This window comes from Lichenostomus cassidix, chromosome 3 (assembly GCF_008360975.1).
Source record: "Lichenostomus cassidix isolate B80296 chromosome 3, HeHo_3.0, whole genome shotgun sequence".
In the NCBI taxonomy this organism is placed as follows: domain Eukaryota; kingdom Metazoa; phylum Chordata; class Aves; order Passeriformes; family Meliphagidae; genus Lichenostomus; species Lichenostomus cassidix.
This window is the reverse complement of record NC_139483.1, coordinates 20,751,657-20,774,754: the sequence shown is the minus strand read 5'-3', so window position 1 is coordinate 20,774,754 and position 23,098 is coordinate 20,751,657. Positions and strand designations below refer to the sequence as shown.

Here is a 23,098-nt window from a genome sequence, read left to right as displayed (position 1 = left end):
CGACTGCAATTGCATTTCACACACAAAAGATGACAATAATCTATCAAAAAACCCCACAAAACAAAAAAACCCCACCCTCCCCTCAGTTTGAATTGTCATCTGCAAGAAAAGATTCCAGTGTTTCAACTTCCATGGAAAATCAATACTGTCTTATCTTTATTTTATTACTTAAAAAAAAAAAAAATCCAACTTGCGATGACAGTATTAGGTAGCACAGTGAAAAACAACTAAATATAGCAGTGGATCATAGTGGGTGTGAATGGAAAACAAAGGAGTCAGGAGCCGAGCTCCTGCTGCTGTTACGTCACTATAACACCCATAATTATGTTATTATGTACACTGCCCACTTCAACTATATCTGGACACCACTTACCATGATAAAAATCTGATTAATAACATGACATATAATCTTGGTTTCTTTGATGAACATTAACTTCTGTCTTCTATATTCTTTTTCAAACAGACAGGATATTTGTTTTGCCTCCCTTCTACAGGGAGTTTGGAAGAGTGAACATACAGGAAAAATTAAAAAAGGTGATTTAAAATCTCATTGCCGGACTCATTTTATCTTGGTATAAAAACACGTCAAGCCACTTCTAAGGTGCCGCTGTGCATAAATTCTCATAAATTCTCCTCACAAACACCTAACTTTTATAAATACTATTAGCTCCATATAGAAATTAATCTGGATTTAGGGCATGCTTAGCTGTAGAACTGCTACACCTTTTTATCCTGAACACCACAGCTTTCAAACTTAAAATGCCCTTGTATGAAGGTTAGGTGGTGAGTGGTGCTACCCAGATCCCATGGGCTTTGTGCTGGGAGAGGATGTCCAGTGGGGTGGCAATCACTGCTTCCCAGCACTGGGCAGGATCCCTCAGGTGTTTCTTACCCCTCTTTCTTTACCTGTGCCCTAAAAAGCAGTGCTGCAAATTCGTAAAACAGGACTAGTGTTTGTGCAAAGTGAAGTGTTTTAAAGGCCTTGGGAACTTTTTTTTTTAGTATCTAGAAAGTGAGAGGGGGAAAAACAAAACTGGCAGAACTTGCAACCCCCCCCAAAAAAAACCAAAACAGTGCCCTTCAAGATGAAAGAATTTTTCTCCCTTTAGCTAAATGAATATTGAAAAAACATATATCTTGTTATGTCTTCAGCCCCTGAGGTTATCCTATCTGGTTTGTTTCACAATTCAGCAGGAAAAACCCTCAAGATATTTCTAAGATAACAGTTAAATGTCTGACTTTCATCTACAATAGAGGAAATCTGTATTGCCAACAGCTTGTTCTCAGAATTCCACCTTAAAACAGTTTTAGTACCACCAGACCAGAAGGGTTTGATGCCAAAGAGCTGTTCTGTCCTATTGAAAGCAGAGAATGGCTTCCTCTGCAATATGTACAAAGAGCAAGGAAATTTACTCAATTAATGTGAAACACAAAATGGCATCTGCCATCTGGAGATGCACACAAAAGCCACGGGCAGTCAAACACTTCTTAAGACTTTGGCATGTAAAATTAACATATTTTAAGACTTAAAGGGACATGTGAACTCCTAGTATGCAAGGATTTCATGTTTCTCACGGCAAAATAAAATACACAATAGAATATTTCTAATGTAATGTCCCAGAAATATCAGTGCTAATCACCTACAAAAATTTGCTTGTGACATCAAGGCTCCCATTTCTATACTGTTGGGTGGGAATTGAGCGGGTATTTATTAAAATATGTATTTTTAAACAATGGACAGAAATATGCTTTCACTAAACTTAAGAACTGCACTAAAGCAGTTAGTCTCTTACTGAGACCTGTGTAAAAGTCTTGTTTCTTCTGGTGTGTGACACTGTGCAAACACTGGATTTATTTTTCATTGCAAAAACAGAGTGATGCTGACTAGTCAGGTTTAGTGCAGATTTAAAGTGTTTAAAAAGGGCTCCCTTTCTCCAAGCATTTTTAAGTATTCTTTTCTTGAATAAAATGAAGAAAGTTCAGCTCCAGTGTCTGTTCCCTTTTGTGTATTAAAAAACCCATACTGGTTTAAAAAAAACATGACATATGGCATCTAAGTGGTCACTGCCATAAATTATTCAACCTCTGCTCACTCCACAAACGTAAATCTAACAAAATGCAAAACCTGAGGCCTCTCTGGCAAACTCATGGTTCCATGTCATTGGCAGTGTCTTCAGCACACATTTGGCCACACAGATCTGGTCACTGTACCCAGAATTTTCACCCAGGCACCCAGTGTGTTATACAAATTCACCTGCTTTTCACTCTACCTGCATCCTCTGTTCTGACACTCCCCAGGACCACCTGAGCTGAGCCTCCTGATATTTTAGGGTACAGCCCTTTCACCCTGTCTGTTAGGCACTCATAGCCCTGGTTTCACAAACCCTGTTTCATGCACTGTGCTGGAGAAAGAGTGACAAACACAGAGAAGAGGGGAGAAATCAAATCTATTCCTGCTTAAGACTGTGTGGTTCAGCAGCATTTCCCATGCACTGTTGCTCAGTATGATCAGGATGCCTGAATAAGTCTGCCACATGTGTCTTGCAAAGGCAGCCTTAATTCAGGCACCTCCAACTTCACAGTGTTTTCCCTAAGCGTTTTTCAGAAAATCCTTTTTCTTTTTTAAAGGCCCCAAAGTGAACATTTCAGAATACACCAGAAAGCTGGTTCACAGCCAAGGACACCAAACCTGCAAGTACTTACTCATGTGAATTGTGATAATGTAGCCAGTGCAATACAGTGAGATGATACACAGAGCATGCATTCAGAAGTGCAGGAAAAGGGTGACAATAAACTTTGCAGACCTGAAGTATTAATGAAGAAGTGTCAGGTGGAAAAAAATGTTAAACAGTGACCCTGTTACTAACTTTACAAGTTTCCTGTTTTGTTATATTGACAATAATTTGTTGTCTAAGGATTAGTTTTACTGATTAACCTTTTAGTCAAAACACTCTTAGAAGTAACCCAGAAAAAAAAAAAAAACAGAAGATAAAGCAGAAGATAAAAAGTCATCATTCCAGAATCAACATTCACATGGCCCAAACATTTTGGGCCACATTCTCAAAGCAAATAAAAAGCAAAAAAAGTACATCAAATGGATCAAACTGTACACTCAGCCAGAAGGAGAGGGCTGATATTGCAGTAAAGCAACATTCAAATTTTATTTACCAGTTTGTTGATTTGTCCTTGCGTTTTTGAGTGTGTGTGTGAGAGAGGAGAAACAGAGACAGAGAGAGAGGGAAGAAAATGACTCATGCCTGACAATGTTACCATGTAAATGGTCATAGTTGTGGGCTTCCCTGGGGGAATTTGTAATACCACAGCAAAAATCCAGCTAGCCTGCAATTACGGTGCCGGCAGCGAGTCCCTCCAGCACGAGCCATAATGTCTGGCTACAGCTGGTGGGAGCACTCTGGCTGTGTTTCCCCACCAGGATCATCCTGGGCTCTGGGGATCAGGTGGCTGGTGTGGGGCAAAGCTGCCGGGACAGTCCCACATCTCCAGGCAGGCAGAGATGTCCCAAAAACTCCTTCCCACCGAGGGATGGAAAAGAGAATGCTTTAAAGCACAGCACTCAGCACATGCGGGCACATTTGGTGTAGGATACCCAGCTACAGCAGAATCCCATCCTGCAAAAGAAACCCTCAGTGCCACTGATGTGAAGGACTCTGTGTTAAAAATAAAAACCCAGTCCTCAGCAAAAGCGAGCAGGATTCCCGGGAGAGGAGCATGAACCCCTGCCAGTGACAGACTTGAAGTGCAACATGACGAAGATGCTGCTGGAACCGGACAGTTGAGGGATGAGCTGGGCTTTCCAGGCATGTCACAGGGATGACATCCCGCAGCTCCGGGGGCTGGGGCCGCTGAACCTGCTGCCGGCCAATCCTTGGAGTGTCACTTACATGAGCTCCAAAGTAATCTTCTGGCCCACCCTTCAGGAAAAAGATAAGATGTCATGATCAGCTAATAGGAAGTGACAAGAAGAGATAAAATGGATGGGGAGGGAGGGAAGGTTTCAGATTGAAAAGGCATTATTCTTTCCTCTAATGCCAACCCTGCTAACAATAGGGCTGAGTTAATTAACGGGCTATTTGAGCACTTTCATCCATTTTTGCATATAGCATTAATTTTTCTACAGATACATATAACACAATTAACCTATAGCTTTGCAAACAATCATACATGGCAATCCTTTCAAACTGGTGGGGAAAACATTGCACTTTAACAGAAAAAAGGGATTTAATTAGGGAAAAAGATTGAGAAGAGTCTTTGTTCCTCTACTCTTCCAGCCATTGCCTTCCATCTGGCATGGGAACCTATTACCAAGACATCTGAGCATCTTCCATAAAAAAAACAACAAGCAAACACACAAAACCCCCAAGTTTCTGGCTTTCCTCCCTCTTCAGAGTAGAAAATCCTATCTGTCAAGCTTAGTTCACTTGCAATTAAGAAATCTGCTTCACTCCCTAACGAAATGTTAGCGCGTCACTTGACAAAGTCCCATTGAGCACAGAGAGAGAGGTTTAGGCTGGAAAATGCTTGTAAAGTTTCTCCCCAAGTGCTGCTCCAACGGCACCTCTGACTGGGGGGGCTGAGTGCTACCCCCTGCAACCACCCCGCTGCACACGCACAAAGCCTCTGGGACTCAGTCAACTCTGCAAACTTCAACAAAAACCTAATCAGAAGTGCCAGGCTTTTAAGATCATAGCCCCGCCGTGATGTTAATCAGTTCAGTGGGGGAAGAAGTGTCTCTGGTGGGTACAAAGCCGAGGACAAGGGGTTGCGATCTCTGCGCGGCTGCCGTACGAATGAAAAATAACAGCAGCGAGCTGCTGCTGCCTTCGCCGGAGAGCCGAGCGCGCACGATGGGCACAGAAAGGCTCCCTTTATGCTGCAAAGAATTCGCAGCTTAACCAAGCCACAATATGTTTTGAAGCTTTTGCCAAAAAGTACAAAAACCTGTAGTCAGTGTAGCTAGGCATTTGATAACAAGCACGGTTTCTTCTGCTCGACATATTTTCCTGATGTATTTGTTTGTAAAGGTAGAGATAAGTATAGTAACACAATCTGTTCTTTAATATCGTGGGCAAAGAAAATTCACTAGTCACTAGCTACAACAGTTTACAATCTCTGTGAGACAGCTGCAAGTATATGTTTATTTTTTTATTCTAAATATCTCAAATGGAGCCTGATCCTGAAAACCCTTCTTCCTTCCAGTGATGCTTGTCTGCAATAATAATACTAATGAAAAGCAACTGCTGATGTAAGGAAAGAAAAGAAGGTGAGGCTCAGATTCTCTATCCAGTGCTCATAATGGTTATTTTCACTAAAGATAAGAAAGCAGACTTAGATGTGCCATATCACAGAAACAAACCATTCTGCCCCTATCTACAATTTTGACAGTTATCTATGGAAAATGCAGACTTAAAAAACTCTTAAGAATAATTATTAGAATTCATAGCCAAAATAACATACATCAGCCTTGATTAGTTCCATGAAAAAGCAGTCTTAAATTGGTAGTTTAAAAACAGGAAAATTAGTGGTATGATTAAGAATGAATGGCTAATAAAAAGAATTTTGCTAAAACAGATTAAGGTTCAGATCAAGGTCACAAAAGGAACTGATTGAGGAAAACTGTCATTTTTGCTGGGACTCGGTAGCTGTTTTAGCAACGCTGTTTCCTCTGAATCAGAGTCTTGTAATGAGAAATTACACTGTTGGGGTTAATAAAGACTTTGCTTTTCACGTTACTTTCCCCAAAATTTAATTTAAAACATTGTGCTCAAAGAAAAATTTCTTGTGTGCAAGTAGACAGAAAGCAACATAACTAAGCTAAGTAACCTCTCGTAAAATGCAGGATAAATTTGTGCCATAGTTCCAGTTCTCATATTTGTTGCAAATTCTCTCCAGTAAAAAAAAAATAAATCTGCAGGTGGCCAAAAGCCCTGTTTGTCCCCCTGTTTCTTCCAACATAAACAACTTCTGCTCACAGCACCACAGCCCCCCACTAGCAGAGTCTGTGCAGGGGAGTGCTCCCTAATAGGGTCTGAAATTTGCCTTTCTTCCAGCTTCCCCCCTTCTCGTCTGTCAACCTCCAGGAGGGTATGTCTCTGCCCCTCTTCCTGTCCTGAGAAAAGCAAAGCCCTTGGATCCACAGGTATGGTCTGAAATGCAGCATTCCCAAGGAAAAGATTTACAGGGAGACTTTGGTCAGGCAAAGCCTGTCTTCCTGTGTGCTGGCACCTGCAGTCCTGTGCTGTGAAGTGGATAGTGCCTAGAAGGTCTGGGCACAGCTAGCGAGGAATTTCAGACCAGGACTAATCTTTTGCATGCAATTCCCCTCTGAAAACAGCCCTATTCCCTTGTCATGCCACTTGCAGGGAGCTGGGGTGACTGCAGCAGGTGCCAAAGAGCTGATGTGCAAGTGCTACCATTGCCTCACATCTTCACCTTGTCCCGATGGTCTGCAAGAGCAAGACAGAGACACCACAAGCATTCCAGTGGTTATCCTCCACCTCGTGCTCCCAGTCCCAGGAGACCTCGGTGCTGCCAAGCTGCATGGCAGCAGTGAAGCCAGCTTCCCTCCGGAGCAGGTTCCTTTGGAGTGTGCAATTCCACACACACCCGTGGATCCAGGCTCTGCGGGAAGAACCAGCTGGGCAGTAAGCAGAATTGTAGCATCAGTGAAACTGTTCAGCACCATCATGGGTGCAATGCTCCAGTGAAATAAATCCTCATGTCTACAAACTGGCGGTTTTGGGGGATTGAGATTTTTACTGTTTGGGGTTTTTTCCCTCCTGGGCTGCACAAAAAGGAGCTGGCACATCCAGCCAGTGATGGGAGGTGTCACAGCCCTCCTGAGCATGGGGTTGCTGCTTGGTGGCAGAAGCTATTGTTGTCATTGTCACTATCACCAGGCCTGATCAGGGTCAGCAAGCCAACGTGGGAGCTGTTGTATAACCCAGCAATAAAAAGACAGTCCTTGTCCCAGAACACACTCAGGCTGGTTTTCTGACAAGCTGTAACAGGTTCTGCAGTGGCACCTTTTCTGTTGCTAAATAAAGAACTTCTGTCTTGCAGAGCCTAAACCCATCGCTGAAAGATTGAAAGGAAAATGAACTAATAGGACAAAGGGGCTGTGTACAGGGTTTTTTTAGCATTTGTTTGTTTTGATCTTAGTTGCAAGTAATTCACACGGAGTGAGGTGCATTGACACACAGAAGAAAATAAGTACTCCATTTTCGGAAGGACAACTGCTTCAGACCAAACTGAATGCAAAAAGTCAGAATCATCCAGATAAAATTACTGGGCCAGAAATCACATTTTTATTAGTACATAAAACACATGTCACTTGACAATGAGTATCTGCAGCATGGAGTGAAATAACCCTCCAGCAGCGAAGTCAATATTTAAATCAATATCTCTGGTAAGGAAAATATCTTACTCATTGATATAGATTGAATTTTTTTTTCCTTATGAACCTCTCAGGAGGTAAACAGCGTATTTCTGTTGTAAAAGCAACTAAACAGTATTGCCAAACAGGTCTAATCTTTCCTAGAATTCAATAGCATGGTGCTCTGAAATTATTAATGTTGTTATAAATGCCATTTGACCTTTATGTCAGGGATGTATTTCCTTTTCATAAAAAGGCATCTACATTATTTTGGGCCCGCTGTGCTGCATGTAAACACAGTAACTTCAGTGGGAGCTTAGGGCACTGTGGGATGATTTTTTACATTATGTAGGTACCTAATGATTCAGCTACTCAAGGCTAAAATCCATAAAAGATGTTAGTGCCTTTACGTTAATTGCTGCAACAACATCCATCCACTCGGGCGAAGCTGTGCAGCATTTCAGAAAGGATCACAGATTGCCAGGAGCAGAAAGAGGCTCAGAGCATCATCACCAGGGCAAAGGGACTCCCAGGCCCTCCTCCCCAGGCCAGTGTTGTGGTCTGCATTACAGAGCCAGTAGAGATGGTAAAATATTCAGTCCTGGAAGCAGAATGTTGTTCCCTCCCAGTTTGCTGTTTTAATCACCTTTTTCACAAAGCCAAGCTTACTTGTTTCTTCTCCTTTTGACCTTGTGATGGTTTGGTCCCCTATCTGCCACTGGGAAAAAAACAACATAGGAGGGGTAGGAACGATCCCATCCCACAGCCTGGTGGCAACACACATTTTTAGAGAGAAGAGAGCGGTGACTTTGCACAGCTTTGGAACAAAGAAAGTGTTAAATGCCAATTGCCCACCTCCAGGGGAGACACCCTAACTTGTGGGCTTTCCTAGGAAAGACGGGAATTGACACCACCACGAGGATGCCTTGCAAAGGAAGCAGGGCTAGGAGCGGTTCTGTTGGAGACTGAAGGCATGGGGAAAGCCTGTGCTGCCTCCTGGACAATTCCTAGGTGTCCCTGGGGATCTGCCCACTGCAGGATGGCTCTGGCAAGCACAGAAACAGCACCATGGCACCTGGGCAGCTTGAGCACCTCCTGAGCTGGATGATCCACAGTGACAGTTTTGGATATGGACACCTAAAGTCAGCTGCTGCTCTGCTTTAGGCTCCTAAAACCATTGGCTTGTTCAGTACCTTACAAAACCACCCAGGCACCTGTGTTCTATTAAAATTAATAGTATAGCACTTGCAAATGCTTTGAAATGCTATTAGATGCCTCTCTGCCCCTGAAAAAGTTGTCCTTCAATGCCTTGCCAGAATGAGTCCTTAGAGGTGACAGATTGGATGCATTCTTCAGATAATGGGAATAACTATTAGAAAAAATCTTTTAAAAGTTCCTAAAAGCTATTGCTACATAATATAAAAACCAAATTAATTCAGATCACAAAAAAAAAATCAAAATTCTTCCCCCCCAGGTTATAATCCCTCCACAGAAATATCTTCCTCTTTCTTAAAAACCTCAACCAACCAAAAGAACGTAAGTCTATGAAATTAAATTACATTTCCAGCTTTGATTATTCAACAGGACAGGGTACAGTTTTAAACTATCAAATCTGCTTCCTTTTCTCCTGCTTGATGGTTTTAAACTTCTTAAGACTTTTAATGCAAGTACTAGGACAGGGCAGCACAAAGTATGTTTTAAATGTGCTCTCAAAATCTCCACATGGAGGTTGCTGAAAGAGTTCAGGTCTTTGAACCACAGTAGGGTGGTGCTGGCTAAGAGCTGTCCCTCTCTGGCAGCTCTTCCGATATGACTGATAGAAAGAAAGCTGCATTAGTTTTTATGGGATTAGTTTTTGTATGAGACAACAGAGTGCATCCCCCAAGGTCTTCATTCAAAAAGAACAACCTGGAAAGGTTCCCAAATTTTGTTTTTAAACTTTCGTCCAGCATCGCTTTGGCCCCTGCTGCAGGCAAGGTGTGCTTTGGTCAAAAGAGAAGGAAAGCTATTCAGCTAGGTAAGGAGTGACTGATTTAACCAAACCCATACTGAGCATAAACCTGTGTCAGAGGAACGAATCAGAGCTGAAGCTAAAATCAGCCTCCACCTCGCAGCCCTTCCTGTAATACAGTATGAATCAGAACTTGCATTTGCCAGAGTTTGCACTGGAGTTCTCCACAGACTCGGCGATTACACCTCCTGGAGGTGCAACTGAGTGTGACACCAGGAGAATTCGATGCTTACTGAGGGCAAAGGGTTTTCTGACTCATGACAGGCAGATTCCTCCTCAGCAGGGCTGAAGTGACAAATGATCACTGCTCCCAGAGTCTTCCGTTTGCAGTGAATTAACGTACCGAGGGAATTCCCACCCTGGCAGCATCGATCCAGTGGTGCACACAAACATGGGGATAGAGACCAGCTGATGTGAACTAGGATGGCTCTGCTGGCTCTGAAGGACATCTGACATTCACTTTCAACTTCTGATTGGAGAATTAAGAGGAAGAGCGGGATGACATACCCATGGCACTACTAGTTCAGAGAGGGATGAAAGGGAACTGGCAAAATGTCTGTTACCAGAGAAACACCACTACCTCTATTGCCATGTAAGGATCCTTCTGTGAATCTGGTAGAGAAGCATATCAGTGGAGCTTTGCCATGTTTCTGGAAATGCATTTGTCCTCAACAGTCTTGCCTGACCTAGGTAGGCACATGAGGCTGGAAGTGACAAGAAGTTACAGCCGGGTGGCAGCTGTTTGGATGAGAATTTCCTTATGGGATAAAGCAGGTGGAAGGGTTTTCCCTTTCAACCTTCACCCCAACCCAGTGGAAAGAGCAGGCAGGGTAAGACCAAGGCCCTGTGTGAGAGAGAAACACATCACAGTGACTTACACTGGAGGCAGGCTATGTAACTCTGATCCATCCTTTCCAAGGGACCTGCAGTGTATTAGGAGAGTTCCACTCAATTTCTGGAAATTCAGACCTACAGCCTCATTTACATCAAGATGCTCCCTTCAGAGCTGACAGCAGGAAACCAAAACAAATCAGTGATAGCTCTGATTCAGTGCTGTCCTGCAATGTTGAGCTTAGCAAGGCACAAACAGTTAACCTTAATAGCAACCTGGCAGGAATGGGGTTTAGGAACCAATCCACGGAATTTACACAGTGGTGTTTAAACTGAGCAGGACATTAGCTGATACTCAGTGGGCAAACTTAATGGTCAACATCACTCCAACAGCCTTTTCCCATGAAAAACCTGCACCCTAGGTGCTACCAAGTGATAATTTGTTAAGAAAGCCTTAATTGAGTGACAGTTAATTATTGACAGATTTGAACTACTTTATCTCTCAATCAAAACCTGGCTCTGGACCAGGCAGCAAGCAATTTACAGCCGCAAAGGTAAATCTGGCCACGTGCAAGGTTGTGCTGAAGCCTTATGGTTCTCCCTCCCCCACTCTAAGTTTCATCTAAAATTTCACTCTGAAGGAGCCGATGATCCCCTGGTGATCACCAACCCACGTCAAGGTGGTTACCCTGCTTAACCCCACTTGGCACAGAGTGGGAATTACCAAAGGGACATCCATCTGGAGCTGCCTGAGATAAGAGGTGTCCAGTGTTAATAAACAGGCTTCCTCTACACCTCAGCAGGGCCTTCCTTTTCTAAACAGCCTTCCTTTAATGTTGTAAAATGTTTTTTTCCATTTACTCAACGATCATGCCTTTGCCAGTGGGGGAGGGCCAAGGGAAAGAGTGAAGGGTAGGAGAAGAGAAGAGAAGAGAAGAGAAGAGAAGAGAAGAGAAGAGAGAAGAGAGAAAGAAAGAAAGAAAGAAAGAAAGAAAGAAAGAAAGAAAGAAAGAAAGAAAAAAAGAAAGCTGAGGAAGAAAGGAAGAAAAAGTATTAAGAAAGCAAGAGAAAGACAAAAAATACAAAAGAAAAAATGAGAGTGAAAGAAAGAGGGAGATGGAAGGAAAATTAATATATTACAGTAGCCGTAGTAGTAGTTGTAACCACAGCAGTATCACAGTCATTCACTGCAATACGTCTAAACATTCATAAATGTTTTATGCATCCTAAAATGCCATGTACAAGGGATATGGCATCCCACTGAGGTTAATGAATGAATGAGTTGCCCTTGAAGGTTAATTTGCACAAACAAAAGGTCAAGGGACATCTTCAAAACAAAATATTGATTAAAGCAAGTTAAATGTTTTGACTTGAAGGAGACATGAAGGATTAAAAAGCAAAATAAAGCAGTATGGATAAGAAAGGAACAGGAAAGAAAAAAACATCACCCCCAGACACAAAGGAAATGGTAGAAAACATATCTGAATCAGCTAGTCATCTGCTAACAAGCTGTAAAGATTTCCAATGACAAGTTGTCACATTAGTTTAGTGAAACTGAAGCAGCACTTATCCCTTTTCCTGTGCTTAATCTCTCAGCGAGCTGCACAGAAACATGCTACCATGTTTAATAGGATTAGTTTAGTTCACTTTCTCCTCTCTGGAGGTTGTGACGCTTTCTGGTTTTTTTTTAATTATTTTATTTTTTAACAATTCGATTTCCTTCAATACCAGGTTCTTGAATTAAATTTCACACTGCTGAATCACCTATGTTGCATTCATTCCCCAGGTTAAAGGCATTTTCCTCCAAAGGTTTCCCTTTTGCAAGGAGGAGCCAGGCAAAGGAAAGCAAGGAAAGGCTCTAAATTCAGCAATTACACACATCAGGCACACGGTTCTCTTTCTGACAGAGACTGATGATGCTTTATTGATATCAGTATAGTTATTCATATCAATATAGTTACTTCATATCAGCAGAAGAGCAGAATCAGGCCTTTGTGGTTGCGGAGTGTTCTTTTTATGCACAAGAATACTTGGACTTTTCCCACCCCTGAAAAAAAAGAGACAAGAAAAAAGAAAATAAAATAGAAAACCTGATATGTATTTGTAGCCTTGTTCTCTCATTTAGTTGGAACAGACACAGCAAGGAAAATGATCAAAGAAAAGGCAGTTTCAACAATATACCCCTGTCACTTCCAATTTTGTTGTCAGACTCCAAAGAGGCAGAGGAATCACCCATGGTCATGGGCACACTGCAAAAGTTTTCCTAAGTTTCTTGCATCTGGATTTTTTTTCCTCTTAAAGAAAAAAAAAAGGGAATGCAAGCATGGAAAACTGTCAGCTTGCAGCAAAACTTTGCTCTTCAGAGGCACCAAAATTCGGAAGATTTTTTTTTTTTAAACACAGAACTGACAAACCCCATATCTGGAGGACAAAGTAGTATTTTGACCTGAAGTTTGTGACACGCAGCAAGCATTAGGCAGAGCAGAAGGGAACCCACAAATCTGAGTACACCCGGGCTTTGCATCCAAACTTTGTGAATAATTATTACTTTTTGTTTGGATCTGAAACACCCATAATTTATAAAATAAACAGTGTAACTACCTTATAATCTAGAAATGGGCAAGAAGATGACTAGTGGCTATCTTTTAGTCTATGGATTACTAGGAAAAAGACCCAGGACTTCTACAGGAGCTCACAGACAGACTGGAATCTATGACAGGTCACTAGTGGGGACCACAGTTGCAGTCCATCTGGACTGGGGGCAGTGAGATGCAGAAACAGCCACACAACTACACATGCCAGCCAGAGGCTTCCCTGCCACTGCCCAAGCCACCAGGCCCCAAGGAAGGCACCAGGGATGGCTTTGCTTGCTACACAACCTGAGCATGAGCTGCTGGCGTGAACCCCTCCTGAGGGATTAAATTCTTGAGGGGAAAAAAGCTTTTCCTCCAACTCTAAAATTTGGGTTGTGGGTGGGGGATTACTTTTAATGCCGAGCTTTGAATCATCAGCTTGCATTCCTTAAGAGGCTGGCCGCCCATCCTCCAGGATTAAGAGGGTCTGGAGCACCCAGTGCCCGAGATGGCGGGGGAGTGGGAAGTGTGCATTTCATCCCGGTTGTGCTTACTGGTGCGGCAGATCACAGGACCGGTGTGTTTAGACTTGGAAACGGTGCAAGACACAGGGCTGGAGTAAGATAACCTGCAAGCAGCTCCGGAAAGGAGGCAGCAGGGCCGGAGGATAGGTGGAAGCCTGTGCACAAGCCTGGGGCCAGGCTGGCTGCCACTGCTCTGCCATGTGACCTTGGGGACATCGCTTCACTCCCAGAGCCTCAGCTTCTCCTTTGGGTAAATTAACAGTGGTAGAAGTTAAGATGAGCCCCGGTGGTGACAAACTCAGTGTCAGAGGCAGCTATTTATTTATTTATTTGCATTTGCACGATTCGGCTTCTTCTCTACGAGTAGCTCGGTGTCGTCTAAAACAAAAACCTAACAAACAAAACAAAAGAAAGAAAAAAAAAAAAAGGAAAGAGTCCTAGCGAGACATTCCCCCGCCAAATTTAGCCTATCTCGTCGTGTGTCCAGACACACTTCTGCACCCTTGTCTCGCAGCCCCTGCCGCACTTACAGCTACACCGGGAGGCTGAGCTGTCACCCGGGCCAGCCGAGCCCCGAAAGAACACACGGGGATCTAGCTCGGGACAGCCGTGCCGCCTCTCGCAGCGCAGCCCCGACCGCTTCCCGTCGGGCCGCCCCGGCCCCGTCACTCCCCGGCGGCGGAGTGCCCGGTGCCCCTGTTTCGAAAAGTGTCACTTTAAAAGAATTCTCGGCAAAGCCGTGCCGGTGTTTTCGCGGGCCTGAAGGGCGCCACGGGCACCGGACACCGATCCGGGGCCGCCCAGCGCTCGGGCTGCGGGAGCAAAGCGACAGCAGGGCAGCGTCCCGGGATGCGCGCCGTTATACCGGGGATTCGCGGTCACTCACGGCGCGGGGTTAGCCAGCGCCGGCCCCGGGCCGGGCCTCGGCAGGCTGCACGGCACAGCAGGGCTTGCGAGGGTCCCCGGCGAGGAGCGGCTCTCTCTCTCCGTACCGCGGGGCCGGGGACATTGAGCTTCGAGCGGCCGGGCCGCCACCCGCCTGCCGCCTTGCGAGCCCCGACGGGCCGGGCGCGGCGGCCACGAACGGCTTCGCCTCGCACCGGTACCGGACTCTGGGGCGGCTGTTACCGGCCGCATCTACGCGCGATCCCGACACCGGGCAGGGACACCTAATTTTTTAACTCGGAGCGGCTTCCCTGCGACAGCTCCCGCAGCCGCTTCAGCGAGTCCCGAGCGATTTCTTAGCGATGGGCTGCGGGTGGCTTGTCGCGTTACTCATGCACCCGCGTTAGTGACCCCTCTCCCCGCTGTGGAGGCAGCTCCGAGCCGCCCCCGGCCCGAGGCGGCGGCCAGCCGGGCCCCGCCGGCGGGCAGAGAGAAGCCGGCGCGGGTTACATGCGTTTCGCCCCCGCGGGCAGGGCAGGGCTGGCCCCGGGACGGGTATGCTCGCCCGAGCCGATTCCCAAAGTTTTGGCACGGAGGGCAGCCCTCTCAGCGCAGCCTGCTGTCCGCACCCACGCGCGGAGCTCGGCACCGCGGCTGCTGCCCGCCTCAGCAGCAGCACCAGCAGCAGGGCGAGCAGGGGGCGAGGCGCGGCCCGGCCCCTCGCTCTGGCACAGAGTGGCGGCTCAAGTTTTGGCGCTCCTGCCCTGCATGCCCTCGCCCCCACCAGGGCTCTCCCCTCCGCTCGGGACTCCCTCTCCCGCCGCCCCGAGGGGCGGGCGCGGGCGGACAGGCCCGGAGAGGCAGCGCCGTCCTTACCTGTCGCCGAGCGCCCTGCCGCGCTCCGCTGCAGCCCGGCCTTCCGCAGGACGTTATTCCCTCTCCCCGGTATATTCCCCCGCTGCCCGCAAGCCTGAGGCTGTTTCCCCTCATTCAGCTTCGCCTTCCCGCCGGCAGCGGCCAGGCAGCACTCCGCGGTAGCCGGGCAGGGGTGCGGGTGCTCCCTGCCCCGCGCCGCGCAAAGCTGTGGTCAGGCGGGACAGAGCGCGCCCGACAGGTTTCGGTCCGGATCGCAGCCCAGACCTGCGGAGATCCACTTTTGTGGGGTTTTTTTATCTCCCAAGTTCTTTTTACCCCAAGCTTTCCACCGGAGCCGGCCGGGAGCGGGATGGGATAGGGTTAAGTGTACCTAAATTTGGGTCGTGCTGCGCAGGGGGCCGGGGCCGCCAGCACCGAGGACCCGTGTCTTAGTACCACCGGTTGTTCCACGCGCCGCAACCTGATGCTCAATTTCGTGTTTATTTCCTGCCTCCCACGTGGAAAATGCCCGCGCGGCTCCTGGTGACAGCCCCGCGACGCGCGGCGGAGCCGCTGCCACTGCGCGGCGGCGAGGGACGCCGTGCCACGGGCTGGGCGGCCACGGGCCCGTGTCTCCTAAAGTTTGTGACCCGCGTGGGGCGGCAGCGCCCGCAAACGCGCGTTTGCTGCACCGCCCGATGCTTTACGCGTGAAAGAGGCGCACCCTGGGGCCCCGGCACCGTTCTGCGGAAGCCTCCTCGCGTGGAAAACTTTACCGCACGGGGCACCGCAGAGCAGCCCCCGCCCACGCGGGGGTGATTCTCCTAAAGTTTGTCACTCTCCACGCGGGGCGGCTGTTGTCCGCCCCTCGCCGGTGCGCGGCAGAGGTGAGGGGGCGCCCCGTCGGGCCGCTTCTCCGGCGCTCCCGCCCCGCGTCCGTCCGTCCGTCCGTCCCCGCCGCAGGTGCGCGGCCGCCGCCACCTTCCCGCGGGGGCGGGGCGGGGCGACCCTCACCCCCCCGCGCTCCCCTCTCCTCTCTCCCCGCTCCTGCCAAGTTCTCCCCGTCCCCCCCGTCCGTCCCAAGGAGCCTCCCGATTGGGCGCCGAGCCGGGCCCACGTCACTCCGAGTGTGACGTCTAGTCTTCCTGTTTCCTTCAGCTGTGTCTTAAAGTAAATCTTGTGGCGGTGCGGAGCGCTGCTCGGCTCGGCCAGCCCAGCCCAGCCCAGCCCTGCCCCGCGCCGCTCCCGCCGCCCCCGCTCCGCCGCTCCGCTCCGCTCCGCTCGGCGCCCGCAGCCCCGCGGCCGCTGCCCGCCCGCACTCCCGCCCGCACTCGCCCTCCCTCGCCCGATTATCATATTCATCAGCGGCGGGGCTCGCCGGCTGCGCGCGCGTGTCCGCGTGTGCGTGTGTGCGTGTGCGGGGCGCGTGTGGTGTGTGTGCATGTGCGTGTGCGTGTCGCCCTTTCTCTCCTTCCACCGGCAAAAAAAAAAAAGCGAGGCTCAGTTTCGTCGCCTTTGCACGGAGTAAGTACCCGCTCCCCCTCCGCGCCCCCTCCGTTCCTCCCCGCTTTCTCGGCCTTTTCAGGTCTTTCGGGTTTTTTAATAATTTTTTATTTTTTCCCCCCTAAATTCGCACTTGCTTGGGCTGCTCTAAATGGTCCGGCGGGAGGGGGGGTAATGAAATCCCCGATCAAAATACTGATCACCGTTATCAAACCTGTGCTTCTTTTTCCAGGGGGCAAAATTGCAGTGACTTTATTAGCTGAGTAGTTTTAATTCCCCGGTAGATAAAGCGGTAAGGATTTGTGAGCGGTAAGGAGCCCGATGGAGCGCTCACCGTAGCCTGCCCAGGGCTGAAGAGTAAGTGACCTGCTCGTTGTTAGGTGATCCTCCCCCCCTTCCCCTTCGCTCTTTCGCTGCCACCTTTTGTGGACCCCACCGCTCTTTATTTTATTCCGTGGGTTGGAGGGCAGTTTTGCGGGGACGGAAAACGCAGCGAGTATTTGGTTTCTTCTTGTTGTTCCCAGCTTCCTTCTCCCCCCGTCCCCGCCGAAGTTCCCCATCCCTGCTTTAAACTCCTGCTCCGCTCCTCCGAGCCTCCTCTTTGTCCTGTTTATTATAGCTGCCTTGCTTTTTGTCTCTTCCAATTTGCCTGTCATTTGCATGTCGCTACTTCTCCTTTTTAACCCAAGCCGGGAAGGACAGGGACTTTTTATTCTTACTCTTCTTACCCTTGCAATTACTTTTTCATTTCCAAGCGTGGGACGAGCTGCGAATCGTGGAAATGTATAGAAAATGGGATTTGAGTGGTAGGTAGCGAGCACATGAGAAGAGATCAAATGCAAGTCGCGGGATAAGAGCCTTGATCTGGGAAAAGATTAGGATTATTGGTACTTTCTGTTTGTTTGGTTGTTGTTTGTTGATTTTTTTTCCTCCGGGGGAGATTTAATTCTTTCTTAGCCGTTGATGGAGATCCTTCTTGGCTTTTTCGATTTTCTGTTTAGCGGCTGAGTGACCCGGCGCACTTTGCTATGTGTTTGCACGGAGTTAAAGCGCAGGAGGGAGCGGTGTTGGGGGGCGTGGGGCCTGCGCGGAGGGGGCGCGCAGGGCAGCGCTGGGGGGGCGCGGCGGGGGCCGGAGGGGCGCCGGGATCGCGGGGCCCGACAGGAGCAGGCGGCCCGACGGGCTCCCGGTGCACTGGTCCCCGGCACCGGCCGCTCCGCGGGGGCGGAGCGGGGCCGCCCCGGGCCCCGCGGCTCTTTGCGGAGAGGGACAAAGTTGCGCGTCCCCCCCGCGGTCGCTGCGCGGCGTCTGGCGGGGCAGGGCAGGTGCGCGGGGCGCGGGCAGGTGCGCGGCGCTGCGCGCAGGGGCGACGGGGCAGGTGCGCGCCGGGCGGGGCGGCTGCTGAGCGGGACGCGGGGGGTCCTGGCCGCCGCCGCCTCCCTGTGCCGGGAGAGCCGGGGCGGCGGGGTCAGCAGCGGGAAGCGGTTCGGGATCGGTGTCTGCGGGCCGTGCGGGGGGCGCGGGAAGCGCGGCCGAGGCGGGATGGAGCTCCCCGAGGGGCCAGCGTCGCGGCCGGGTATTTGTGCTCCGGCCGCGGAAGGGCAGGTACGCGGGATATTACCTTAACGTCTTTGACAAAGTAGGGAATTTCAGTCAGGGCTGGCAAGGGACACGGCTGCAGACTAGAGGTGCCCTTGAATGTCGGGCAAAAGTTGCCAGGACGAGCTTTGGGAAGCCGCTCGTTTTCCACAAGTCCTGAGCGCTCAGCAGACCCCGTGGTGTTTCTGGCTGCATGGCTAGTGTCACCCCAAACCCGTCATCCGGGTCTGGGGACGGGTGGGGAGCACGTGGAACGCATCCACGGCCATAGCTTGGTGGCAGAAGTTCCTGTGTTCTCAAGCACAGGGCACAGAAACACGTTTGTGTCATCGTGAGGTGTAAAAGCTTAGATTATTTGTCACTTCCATTGCCTGTAGAGGTTTGGCAATAGGCAGGATGAATTATACGGAGGCTGTTTCCTTAGCCATAGATTTGCATGTGGCACATATCCTTTCCATCTTCTTCTCGCAGTTTTTCTCTGACTTGCCATCAATCACGTAAAGTTTACGACTACTGCAGCTCATTTTGCATTTATCTGCTTTTTGTCCAGGGCTTACCTTTAGCAGCAATATCACATACTAGGAAATGTTTATTATTACTCAACGGTAGACGGAGTATTAACATTGCAGGAGTTGAACTGTGATAAAAAGTACAATGTATATACTTTTCACAAACAGCTCCCTATTAAATTATTCTGTAAAGCATCCTACGTTTGCTGAATGGCACTGTCGGTATACACAGTTAATTTCCCTGCCAGTTGAACTCTGAGGCCTTTCAGTTTATACAACTTATCTTTTTTATGATTGCTTGATAAATCGAGATATTCATAAGAATGGACACATTTTGAAATTGAAAACTTTAGTTTGATTCAGGGCAGAATTGTAAATACTGCAATATGTAGTCTCTAAATAGTGATTTATTCTGACTCAAAGTGCAGCCTAACTGCTAAATTAAGTAATTTAAGAATTGCGATTTAATGACATCGTGTCACATGGAAAAAATAATATCTTGGAAAACTTGGGCCGAATTCGTAGTAGGATTCTTGAGAATGTTTCAGTATTGTCTCTACACAGAGGCCATGTGAGTTATTTTCTTCATGATCAGTGAATAACAAGGACCAAACTAGCTTGAGAGGAGGAAAATGTTTTCAGTTTTCTACTTTGAGCAGCTTGATTTCTTTTTCTCATGCAAAAGATCTGTTTCCTCAAGCAGTGCTGAGCATAGCTACGTGATGGAGGGCCCTGCATCTCCCCAGTTTAAAGGCCTGAGCTAATGAGATGCTGAATCCCTCCTGTTACTGAGCTCTGTAGTTGATGGGAATTGCGGATGTTTGGCATTCATAGGAATTGCTGAATACCTTGCTCTATTGGGCCCTGCATATCACCAGGTTCATAAAACAAGGGTTGCTTTTTTCTTTGAGACTAAGGAGCAAGCAGCATAATTTTGAAGTAAATCCGGCATTAATTTTTGCTTCTGCTTCTTCTTATGGAGAATCCTAATAAAGTAGTTTTTGCTGCACAAATAGTTGTTCATCCTTTCTGCCTTGTTTCAAATTCCTTGATAGACATCTCGGCTAAAGGAGGTGGATAGCCTTTTCTCCCAAGCAAACTTGTGTTAGAAATGTAAAAAAGGGTACTACTTTCTCCCAAACAAACTTGTGTCAGACCTGTACTAAAAAGTAGCACTTTCTCATTAGTGGCTGATGTGATTTTACCACTGAACAGATCTATGGTGAACAGATGTCATCTGTTCTTCGAATTTTAGCTGTGGTTTTGTGCATGAAATGCTGTTGACTGGAATAATTTTCATCCTGCGTTTCCTGGCTGATTCTGGCAAAGCCATACCCTGTGTAATGCATTAGAGTGAAAGATCTAAATATTTCTATTAGCAGAAGCATGTTAAATTTCTTGCGTGGTATTGCCATGATGGGCTGACATGAAGCAGGCAGACACTGGACCAACAAAAGTAGTCGGCTTGTGAAAAGATAGGAACAATTTCTGTTCTATAAAGTGATATCTCCTTGAATTCATCCAGGCATATCTGTCAAGTTTAGCACTTTGTTGCTGTGTGTTTAATGGCTGTTCAGGTTAGGCTAGGGTTCTTCAAAGGGGGCTGATGAGGGCGAGTTTGAATTTACATCCCGATTTGCATCCTGTGGGTGTATGAATTAATCTAGGAGAAAATGATCAGCGTCTTTCTAGATCAAGATGAGTTAACAAAATTGATTACAAAAATTGATTTATTCAAAGTGAGTGTGGTTAAATATCTGACATCATACTCATTTTGAAAGACCATTCTAGCCAAAGGTTTGGCAACAGTAACTCTTGGAGACCTGGAAATTAATCTGTTTCCATTTTAAATGTCAATGCATATCAAATGGATATGAAATAAACCCATATCTATAGCTACTGTGCTGTTAAGAGGTTATTCATAGCTACATTGTAATCATATCTCCTTAAACAAAAGATTTGAAAGTAAATTTGTAAATAAAATACTACTGCTGTGTTTATGGATGGACATAGAAAGTGCTGAGGCCCTTGGCATGATTTTTAATTCCATCGGCATGGAAAACGTTCGGTTTCTGAGGAAGCCACGTTGTGCGAGTTGAGGCTTGAGATGTGGCCGGCGAATTTAACATAAACTACACTTGGCGTGCGAGAAGTATTGAAAGCGATGGGTAAACCAAATTTAACCTTCACAAATTTAAAACTCTGTAATTCGGAAAGGAATGGTGCTTCTGAAGATTTCTACGTAGATCTTGACAATCTAAGCTATCTTGCCAGCTCTGTTTTCTGGAGAGCTGTGCAGATACTTCAGATATATGGAATATAATTTTGAGACAATGTGCAGCCAAAGTACTGGTAACTGTATAAAGGACACACACTTCCCAATTATTTCTCCCCCTCCCCAAGAGTTCCTTATTTATTCTGTTCTAATCTAATCAGTCTTGAATTCTCCCTGTTGTGGTGGGATTTTGCATCCCGCTCTACGTGCCATTCCACTTCCCTTGAGGTGCGAATTGGTTTTGGTCCTCTGAGACTGAAATATTAACTGGCCCTTCAATACACATTCTGTTTTGTCAGGCTAAAGTAGAACTATTTCTCATATTTAAGCCGAAAGGCACGTAAGCCTTAAAGCTGGCAGCCTGTAGGCTCAGGATAACACCAGGGCAAATGGGAGATGTTGCTTAATACCCAGGTTAAGTGTATGATAACTCCGATGCTTTCAGCTTCCATCGAGAGAAGGAGGGGACATGGCTCCGGAGAACCTCCTGCCACATGTTTGTGGTGGCAGAAGGGGGCTGTGGAGCAGCGGCTGGTGCAGGGGCTTGGGGAGGGAAATGGACACTGGGGAGGAAGGATGCATGGCAATGACCTTCCAACCTGGCGCAGGACAGCCTATTTCCTGAGCTGCTGACTCAAGGGTACAGCAAGCCCTCCCCATGTGTGTCCTTGGTTGGGATTGGGCAAGAGAGAGGGAAACAGTGGCCAGGCACCTCGAATTTTCTGGGAAACGTGCAAAACTTGTAACCTGACATGAGGTTTTTGGTGTGAGTCTGGGAACGTATTGCTGGCTCTCAGTCAAGCATAGCTTGACTGCAGAAAAGGAAGGAAAAGAGTGAAGGTTTTTGGTGCTGGTGGGTTTTGTTCGTGGCTTGTTTTCTTTTCCTATTGGCAAGTGCTATCTTTATGCCTTCAGGATATCTTAGGTGAAAGAAAGAGGAGCTCTTTCAGTTATCTTTCAATTAGTTTAGATCGCTTTCAAAGGAACACCACTGGACTGAAAGGTGAAACTTGGCCCTGGCTTATTCTGTGCCAGTGTCACCTTCATAAAAGCCGTGGTGGTGGTCACCCCTTTCCACCCCTGAGGGCATAGGCAGTTCTTTACAAAGATATCCCTTCTGAAATCCTCAGGTTTTTTTTTTTTTTTTAGACGAAGGTCTAATTGTAAGAGCCTGATTCTGCCCCCTGAAAAATTCCGTTTGCATCGATTCAGAGAAAGCAGGAGACAGTTTATACACACTGCCAAGCAGGGCCTGACCCTACCTCTCACACGTAACAGGATTTTGGTATCCCTGGAATCCAGGGGAGTTGCTTGCAGGGTGGGATGCTCCCTGGTGTGCAGGTGGCAGAATTGGGCCCCTGCAATAGAAATCCTTGTTATTTTATTATTATCATGGGGTAGCCAAACTAACTTGCTTAATGTACTTTTTGACAAGGAAAGATCACTGAAGACAGTGACCTGATAACAGTGTAAGGCTCACAATTTCCCATCTGAATTAATGACATTTTCTGGTTTTAATATATTTTTTTATCATCCTTTGCTCTCCTGTATGCAAGGAACCAATAATGTAAACAAACATCGTGTCCCTTGCATAACTCTCTGACACCAAATCTCTGAAAATTCTTTTAGTACATCCAGAATACATGGGCAAAGGCTGCAAAATAAACATTATGTTTCTAAGTATTAAAACCCTTTTTTTTTTCCCCATCCTGGTTGCAAACTAAGCATTGACTGCTGTCTTGATTTTACAGATTATTTCATGCTGAAATTATGCCTATTTGCATGGATAGTCATTCTTTAAAACTAGCCACAGATGCAGTCCTAGGGAGCACGTAGATGTTTTTACAGGTGAACCGAAAGAGATGGGAGCAATTCCAAAAAGTCTGCATGCTGCCTTTGGCAATATACCCTGTTATTGTGAAGACTGTGCTCTGTTAAGCAAATGTAAAGTTTAATATTAGATAAGCATTGCATGAAAAATATTTTAATTTTCCTCAGTGTTAAATTTTAAGAAACAGGAAACAGTGTCTAATGCTTTATGTGCAATGTGAGTTTAGCATCACTAGTTAATAAGTCACAAATTATGTCAAGAGCCTTTTACAAAATGCAAGGAAGTGTGTTATCTTTTTATGCTGTGTTC

General features: G+C 47.1%; 1 protein-coding gene and 1 long non-coding RNA gene across 6 annotated transcripts in view; one reads left to right on the top strand and one right to left on the bottom strand.

The window, feature by feature from the left end:
* Nucleotides 1-12,127: 12,127 nt before the first annotated feature.
* Nucleotides 12,128-16,086, bottom strand: LOC146439236 (uncharacterized). The gene is made up of 3 exons (XR_014850709.1): nucleotides 15,094-16,086; nucleotides 13,363-13,710; nucleotides 12,128-12,282 (listed from the first exon to the last, which is right to left on the bottom strand). It is a non-coding gene; the product is annotated as an uncharacterized LOC146439236 (long non-coding RNA).
* A 167-nt stretch (nucleotides 16,087-16,253) lies between these two features.
* PROX1 (prospero homeobox 1) overlaps nucleotides 16,254-23,098 on the top strand; it is a 49,821-nt gene continuing 42,976 nt past the window's right edge. Inside the window, exons 1-2 of one of the 5 annotated variants that reach the window (XM_085054834.1) lie at nucleotides 16,254-16,596; nucleotides 16,808-16,932. The gene's annotated coding sequence lies outside the window, so the exon portion shown is untranslated. Of the gene's footprint in view, nucleotides 16,597-16,807; nucleotides 16,933-17,736; nucleotides 17,901-17,961; nucleotides 18,181-23,098 lie in introns of those variants that run through there. The other 4 variants (XM_085054838.1, XM_085054835.1, XM_085054837.1 and 1 more) reach the window with 4 other exon arrangements.